The sequence below is a fragment of the Dermacentor silvarum genome, chromosome 1, assembly GCF_013339745.2.
Source record: "Dermacentor silvarum isolate Dsil-2018 chromosome 1, BIME_Dsil_1.4, whole genome shotgun sequence".
Classification (NCBI taxonomy): domain Eukaryota; kingdom Metazoa; phylum Arthropoda; class Arachnida; order Ixodida; family Ixodidae; genus Dermacentor; species Dermacentor silvarum.
The window spans coordinates 254,436,715-254,445,535 of NC_051154.1; the positions used below are offsets into that span (position 1 = coordinate 254,436,715).

The 8,821-nt window shown below is 45.6% G+C and overlaps 2 non-coding genes across 2 annotated transcripts; both read left to right on the forward strand.

Moving 5' to 3' along the window:
* The first annotated feature begins 3,785 nt into the window (after positions 1–3,785).
* Trnat-agu (transfer RNA threonine (anticodon AGU)) lies at positions 3,786–3,859 on the forward strand. Its single transcript has one exon. It is a non-coding gene; the product is annotated as a tRNA-Thr (tRNA).
* A 1,475-nt stretch (positions 3,860–5,334) lies between these two features.
* Trnat-agu (transfer RNA threonine (anticodon AGU)) lies at positions 5,335–5,408 on the forward strand. Its single transcript has one exon. It is a non-coding gene; the product is annotated as a tRNA-Thr (tRNA).
* Positions 5,409–8,821: the final 3,413 nt, after the last annotated feature.

An 8,821-nucleotide genomic window follows, 5' to 3' on the forward strand; every position in this document is an offset into this window, starting at 1 on the left:
GATTCTAAATTAGCCAGTATAGAATTTTCAGCTCTATTAGACATTTTATTTCGACCTACCCGGTTCTTGGCGAATCCCCCGGAGTGGGTACGTGCCAGTATATCCAAAGGATCTACATCTACATACTGCTGGTCTCCTTCTTCGACAGAGGTGCACTAAAAAGTTTTGCAGTGGAAATGCCATTCCTTTTATTTCCGCTACTACAGATTTATTTTACCTGTGTTCTCAACATTCCCCCTCCAAGAAACTTGTCTATCAGAAGAAACAAATATTTATTTTATAAAACGTGTAGCGGCTTGAGGTGGCGTTTGGGCCAGGAATCCACCAAGCCCATTGATGAGCACGTCCGGTAGTAGGAATGAAGGAAAAAGGATTTAAGGTACATTATTTACACTGGCCCCTGATACGGAAGCCCACTCCATCAGGAGCATATTAAACGTCTGAGTTCACATCAGGACACGTAAGAACCACCGCACTGCAAAACGGGTCTCCGCTTTTAATGCCGTCTTCCCCAGGAGACTCGGCAGGGGAATCTGATGACGGTAGCTCGGCCAATCCCAATCGTTGAATCTGTCGCAACATCGCTCCCATGTTGACGCACCGTTTCGCCGTGCCCGCCTCCAATGTCGCACTCCCGCCCCGCATTCATGAATTTGCGCGGCCTCCTGGGAAAATGAGCTCGAAGCTGTTCCCACGATTTGGGCGACGATGGCCCCTTTCATAAATTATCGGGCTCTACGTGACAGCCCTCTTGTCAGGATGGGGATTAGGTAGTGACTTTCACGGTAATTACCGTATCCACGGATGGTGGTGGCTGTTGTTGACTCAACGCGAGCTCCTTTCTTAACGCGTCATAGACTTTGACACGCCCGATCGCTGTCGGTGCGCGCGCTGATGAATGGACCGCTTCGTGAGAAACGTCCAAGGTATGCGCTTGTCCAGGTTGAAACGTAACAATAGATATTTTTTCTTCGAAAATTGCTCACCGGTCTAAAATTGTATGCCAGCTAGCTTATGGAATAGAAAGTGAATTTTTAGCTTTCGGTGTTTCTCTTCTTTGTGTCTTTCTTTTTTAGGCATGCAAGGAGAACTCCGACGTTCATTGAAAACATTAACACTCTTGGGATAACAAAGTCACAGCAATGCAAAAGCGCTAAAGAACGAACGAGCTCCCGCATCAAGGCATCAAGGCTAATGGCAATCAAGGGTACCTGCAGATAGCTCCGCATAACGTCGATTCCCGCTGTGCTTGAGATCTGCGCAATGTTTTTAATGTATTTGCCCTTCTCGTGTTTCCCTGTGAGCGTCACAGGAAGATCGAACGGGGCACATGAAACTCCAGTTATGCTGCTCTGGGCGCGGAACCGTTCAGTGTAAAGTGCCTCAATGCGCACCTCCTTCCCCGCTTGCGAAGAGCTCATCAAGGCACCCTAGTTCAACGTGTTGACTTCTGGGCTGTCTTTGTCATCGTACTGCACTGGCAGCGATGTCGACCCACACTTCTGACAGTGCTTTCCCGATCTATGATGCATGCACCTGACTGATGACATGGATGTGATCCATCGTAGAATATCCCTTCCTGAAGCCAGCCTGTTCTCTTGGTTGACTGAAATCAAGTATTGCCCTGATTCTATTGGAAATTATGTTGGTGAATACTTATACAATACTGAAAGCAAGCTAATGGGTCTATAATTCTTCAGTTCTTTAACGCCTTCCTTCTTATGGATTAGTATAATGGTGACGTTGTTCCAGCTCTCTGGTACACTTGAAGTCGTGAGGAATTGCGTATAAAGGGCCGCTAGATAATCACGCACCTGCAACATGCTTGGGATCTGCACAATTTTTCATGCCTTTCTCCTCGTCTCGTTTCCCTGTGAGCATCACAGGGTGCTCGAACGGGGCACATGGAACTCCCGTTATGCTGCTCTGGGCGCGGAGCCGTTCAGTGTAGGGTGCCTCAATGCGCACATCCTTCCCAGCTTGCGAGGAGAACATCGAGGCACCCTAGTTCAGTGCGCTGGCTTCTGGGCTGTCTTTAATTGCCATCGAACTGCACTGGCAGCGATGCCAACCCACACTTTTGACAGTGCTTTCCTGATTTATGATGCATGGAACATCAAGGGCTGAATTCACAAAGCTCTTGGATCGTAAGTGCTGTTTGTCATGGGCCAGCTGCATTCGCTACTATGTCCGACATCACCCATTGGCTGACATCCGATCTTACAAATAGTTCTAGCATAAGAACTGTTTAGTGAATACGGGACAATATGTTTCCTTATTTGTTCATAAACTTTCAAATAATATTCATTAAGCAGTCATTACTGTCATCCGTGCGCATGTGCTACGCACTAGAGTATTCCGCTGTTTAATTTTCTTTATTTATTGGCGAAGTTGCTTGAAACACTACAGCGCGTTGTATTACCGATTGTCTGCCTAGTCCCCGCCGCACAAATTTGTTTACTTATTCCTTATCATTTACATACTTTAAGTTGAATTTTATCTTCTGTCTGTGACGTACGACATACTCAAGCCAGCTTCTTCCTTCCGTCCTTTTTTTAGCTTTGGCAAGACTTGGCATCTGCTCCTTAACATCTGCTCATTATTATTACTGTTAATGATGATGATGGTGATGGAGATTGATTCATAGATTGGTTGAAGCAGCGTTGCCCTGCTTGCAATATAACTGAAAGCGTCTGTGGCATTCCTGGGACGCTTGAACTTAGCCTGGCATATAGTGTGAAATGCTTGCATTGACTTGGCTGTACTACCCATACGTCGGTTTCTCAAAAAGTAGAAAGAATAACCATGTTAACAAGTCGGGCATCGGCGACTCTTTAAACTAAATATTACACAACAAATCTGCGAAGTGCACGGAGCCGAGAGCGAGATAAAGGAGAAAAGAAGGCAGAAGGTTAACCAGCACGGAAAATCTGGTTTGCTAACCTACCACTGGGGAAAGGCGCAGAGGGAAGTATAAAGATAAGAAGAAAGAAGCAGTGAGCCGATGCAGCTGATGAAATCATAAAGGTATACTGTCTGTATTTATAGCAACGTGTCTCTGCGTCATAACATCACTTTGTGGTAATACACAAATGTGCGAAACAAAATAATACAATGACGCGATAGAGCTGGGTATGATGGTTTTCTCGCAAAGAATCAATATTAGAAAGTATTATTGCACTTTATCATTGCGATAGCAATTATATGGACACTCAAAGCGGATTTCTGCAGTCGCCGTCGCTGTGAGGTTCCGTATTACGTCAACGGCGATGAAATCGTCGCCGCGCGCCGTATGCTGTATGTGCAAGTGTGTTCGCTGCCCGTGAAAGCGCGCGTCCCTCGCGCGCTTTCACGGGGAGCGAACACACGTTGCTGGAGCTGCTGCTGTAAGTCCAAGTTTTTACAGTTGATAAAACTGCTATCCTTACTCCGTATAGCTCCCTACTAATTTGCTATCGCAATTGATGCTTCGCCTTTCGGGTGAAACTGCGACATTTTATTTCTCAACCAGCAAGCTCTCTTTCTCTCTCTTTTTCGCAAGATGCGAAACCAGCCGTGTGTTGCGTCGGGCGGTTTTGAAGCGCCGGAACAAACCGAGAGGGCGTTGCGCAATAACACGCGAAGAATATCGGTACACGCGCGGTGACCTTCGAGAGTGGCAGCAAGGATGAGGAAGAGAAGGTGCGTGCGCTGCAACGCAATGAAGTGCTGAAAAGTGGGTCGTCCTATTTAAGCGCGGTACTGCACAAGAAACGAGGATCCTAGAATGTGGGTGCATTTGCAGCGGCGCCGTGGCTTAGTTGGTTAAAGCGCCTGTCTAGTAAACAGGAGATCGCGAGTTCGAATCTCGCCGGTGCCTAGGTTAAACCTCTGTTTTACTTTATTCCTGCGCTGCTATTATGGCAGTGGAATTGCAGGATGCGAGCGCAAACAATAAGGGCTAGAAACGAACCTGCATTTCACCTCTCTGTAGTGTATTTTTCGTTTATGTTTTAGGAAACTTCGATTTTTTTTTCGCCAATGAACTCAGCACATTGGCGTGTCGGCTTTCGCATCGATGCGCGAGTCTTACAGAGTAAGCCTAACAATCACAGCAGCAAAGCGCCTTGAGTCCAAACCCTCAGCACTTATTCGCGTGCTGGCTCGAGCAGTAATCTCGCCTGCGCATGGAGGGTGCGACGTACGAAGCAGGGGTTGCTTTTACGAAAGCTGTTATTTACACTAAGTAACAGCTTCGCCACCTTTACATTCTCTGTCGTGATTGACCCACTACTTATTCCTCCAGTAGTCGTCACATAGTACAAATAAAAGAACTGTGAATTAAATTCACGGTATAATAGGTTTTGCTCGAAAACGTTGTCATGTGTTGGTCATGTGATGCGTGTCTGGTTGTCTTAAAATAATCTTCAGTATTTAGTCAGCACCCTATTGTGTCCCCCTTCTATTCCTTTTGTCCGCGTCTGTTGCGATGTAGCTGCCATAAGTACCTCAGTAATTCACGGTACAATTGACGGCTTGCGCAGATCTCCCATCTTTCTAAACCGCCACATCTTCGAGATGTCCTATAAATTTGGGCTTATCGCACGAATCTCTTAGTGGGTGATTTTGGAGACGTTCAAACTGTCATCAGGCATCAGGGCTAAAAAAAAAGCTGCATAATGCAGGGGAGAGATGCCGTCTTGTGAAATCTTGCAGATATGCTATTTGCACATGACAGTGCTGCAAAGTTCAGTTCGTGAGAATATGCCAATGTGAGAGATTAACATGTACGGTGACGAGAAAAAGCTAGGTATAATGGCTTTCTTTTCTTCAAGCTTCGACATCAGAAAATGTTAATGCGTGTATGTTAATCATTTCCCGGCAGCAAAACATCGATACTTCTTTTTGGGCGAGTTGGTACATCTTGAAACTTTGGGTAACAGCGCAAACAGACGACTACGTGTGTAGGTGTCTCCATTCTTGTGGTCGTCTGTTTGCGCTGTTAACCAAAAGTTTCAAAACATCGATGTTTCGTTGTTTCTTTGTTTCTTTTTTATGCTTTTTTTGTAGCAAGAACATTTTTTATCCCATTTTTTATATATGAACCAAAGATAACAGAAAATAAGTGAAGGGGTTACAATGACAAGCAACGGAACAAACCGGGAGAGCCTTGCGCAAGAACACCTGAAGACTCTAGGTAGAGAATTGGCCTCCGCGCGGGGTGACCTTCGAGGCTGGCAGCTAGGGGAGGTGGAAAGCGCGTCACCTGTAAGTTAATAACGCGCAGAATATTGTATTATCTGATTTCAGCGCAGTACAGTACGATAAACGAAAAGTCGAGAGTGTGTTGTCCGTGGCGCCGTGGCTTAGTTGGTTAAAGCGCCTGTCTAGTAAACAGGAGATCGCGAGTTCGAATCTCGCCGGTGCCTCGGTTAAGCGTCTTCTTTTTTTCCAGGTGGCTTGTCGGGACCTCCTGTACATTTCTTTATTCACTTCCATTTTAGATGATCTACGCACGTTTTTTTTTTTCCTTTGCCCTTTTCTGTATTTTCTGTATTTTTTTTAAAGTGATATGAACGAACTGGTGTGTCGCTTGCCGTCTCGGTGCGTGATCTTGCCGGAGCTTGGAGTGGACATGATAATCTCGGCAGCGGTGTGCTCGAGAGCGCTCTTAACACTCGGCACTTCGCATACTTGATCGATCAGTATACTCGCCTGCGCATTGAGGTTTCGATCTACCAATCAGGGATCGCGTTCATAAAGCTACATTTTTATTCATTTGTTTTTTCTTCTTGGCAAGAGCTCTTTGCCTGTAACCCCTGTCAAGCGGGCAAGTTAAGTGCACTTACGGAGAGTGTCACTCGGTTTAAGTGCACTTTGCGTAATCTAAACGTCGCAAGTGGAGTGTCACTCGCTGCATGAGTGTACTCCGGTCGAAGTGCGTTTACGGAACGCACTTTGCTGGCCTAGTGCGTAGCCTCGTCACCAGCGGTTTTAATGGTATAAAATGTAATGCATAAAAAAAGGACAGAGAAGTTCATTTTAGTGGTTGAACAGCTCTTGCGCACAAATAACAGCCTAAAACGCGTTCATATTCTGTTCGAGCAGGATCAAATGCCGCCTCGTTACAGTGGCTGTAGCCTCGTCGCACGCCGCTATGTCGTTCTGGATTGGCTAGGCATTTTTCTTGGCCGGCATTGACTTGCCACACTCTTAATAAAAAATATTTTCGTTTTTTTGTTGAAAAAACATAGAATAAGTTTATTTTAATCAATAATACAACGTAAGACAATCACTTTTTAGAAGTACTTTTCTTTTTAATCTACGTTTTCACAAAACGCGCTCGTAGTCTGTCGCCATTTTTTTTTTTTTTTTACTGCGAGTGTACTCTGTTTTCCCGTTTAGAACCGCGTAGCCTAAAGTGTCACTCAAAGTCCCGAAGTGCACTCACCGTAAGTGCACTTAACTTGCCCGCTTGACAGGGGTACAAACACTTTTGCTATTATTAGATGCTCTATCGACAATGACCCGTTACTCATTCCACAGCAGCCGTCCTCCGCGCACAAAAATAACTCGGAATTCAGCACCATGCAGCTCAGTTCTGTTGGCAGTACGCGGTACCTATATACACCACTTGGGGTTGCGCACTAGCCGCTGTAAAGCTCGGAACCCGGAGCTGGAGTCTCATGTTTCAACCACTGCTTATTATGATCGTAAAAACATAGATGCGAATGAAGGCATCACGGCTTGTCGTTCATACTGCGCTCTAAATGCTGCCATGCGGCAGCCAATCGCAAAGCGCGCTTCTCTTTCCTGTCATGCAAGAAAAAAGAAGAGCAAGGAAAAGTCTCGAGTTGAACAAAACTGTCACCTTGCAGAAAGACAGGGAAAACAACGAGCTAGATGGCATCTAACTCTCGCCGATAACTCTTCTAATCTGTGCCGAGTCGTTTTCCGCACATGTATGTGTGGCGAGGGCGTTGAAGTACGTACTCTGTCGCCACTGATATCGTAATCCGCCTCTGATCCGCCTCTCCTACACACCTACTACATCCTTATTCCTGACTTATGCCAGAATCTTTAATCTGGGGAGAGCGCATGCTCCGAACGTTGTATTATACCTGTGAAGAGTTTGTGTGCCCATAATACGCATCCTAAATAACAAAGGAAGTAGCCACCAGCAGTCAGCGGACCTATAAGTAGCCTATAGGTCGGGAACCACGAGCGGTCTTCTACCCTTGATATATACATGGGGCTTTTATTTGGACTTTTTAAATATCACCTGTGGCAGGTAACCTAATTCTGTAGTCTCTGAGCTGACCAGGCTAATCAAGTAGGCGGACATGCGCGTGAAATCAATATGCGTATTCAGCTAAATTAAAATGCACTAATTAGGTTTGCAACTAAGTAATTTACGGCACATATCATCATCATCATCAGCCTATATTTTATGTCCACTGCAGGACGAAGGCCTCTCCCTGTGATCTCCAATTACCCCTGTCTTGCGCTAGCCTATTCCAACTTCCGCCTGCAAATTTCCTAACTTCATCATCCCATCTGGTTTTCTGCCGACCTCGACTGCGCTTCTCTTCTCTTGGTATCCATTCTGTAACCCTAATGGTCCATCGGTTATCCATCCTACGCAATGCATGGCCTGCCCAGCTCCATTTCTTCCGCTTAATGTCAACTAGAATATCGGCTATCCCCGTTTGTTCTCTGATCCACACCGCTCTCTTCCTGTCTCTTAACATAAGTCCTAAGATTTTTCGTTCCATTGCTCTTTGTGCGGTTCTTAACTAGTTCTCGAGCATCTCTGTTAACCTCCAAGTTTCTGCCCAATATGTTAGCACCGGTAGAATGCAATGATTGTACACTTTTCTTTTCAATGACAGTGGTAAGCACCCAGTCAGGATTTGGCAATTATGCGTGCCGTATGCACTCCAACCCAATTTTATTCTTCTGTGAATTTCTTTCTCGTGATAAGGGTCCCCTGTGAGTAATTTACGGCAGATATGCAATATACAAATTGTAGCTGGTGAGTGAGAAAAACATATTCACATAATTCGAACGAATTCTGAGGATTCGAGATATACGCCATGAAACTTGCGGTAAAAATGCACTGTTGTCTCGCTTACTTTTAGGAGAAAATGACGTTTTATGGATTGAATCACGAAAATACACGGAACGCCCATGTAGTTCGTCGCACACTTGGGAAATCAGTATCCCGGAACTGGTCTCGTCGTGAAAATAATTCGTTCCAAGTGACTACACCGCTTTGCGACCTCACTGACTCGTAACTCGTAAATTCTTATAGTGACTCGTAAATTGCGATAGGTGCAGGAGAGTGATTAAATAAAAACTTGATTAGCGAAATTTTGTCCATTAGTCAATCACAAACACGTACACACAGACGTCAAGCGTCGCGGGCGCTTCCGTTTGTTTTTGCCCCTGTTTGGTTTATCCGGGGCGTCTACAACGTCCGGGCTTTCGCGATTGTTTTGGCATCGTGACGAGAACAATTTGTCACAAAGGCCATTGCCAAAACCACGAGTCGATTATGAGGCATGCGTAGTGGGAGAGTCCGGACTAACGTGCGCCTAAATCTAAGTACGCCAGCACTCTTGCATTTCTCCGCCATCGAAATGCGGCCGCTGTGGCCGAAGTCAAATCCGCTGCGCGACCTCCCTAGGCGGCGTAACCCCACACACATAAGGCGACCGCGGCAGCCAGAGTGTAAATGGTTCGAAGACAGGTATTATTTGCAAGTAACTAGACGTTTGACAACTTCTTGCGATTCACACAATAGCCGATGCACCGAATTCACAGTATTTCGTTTATAACT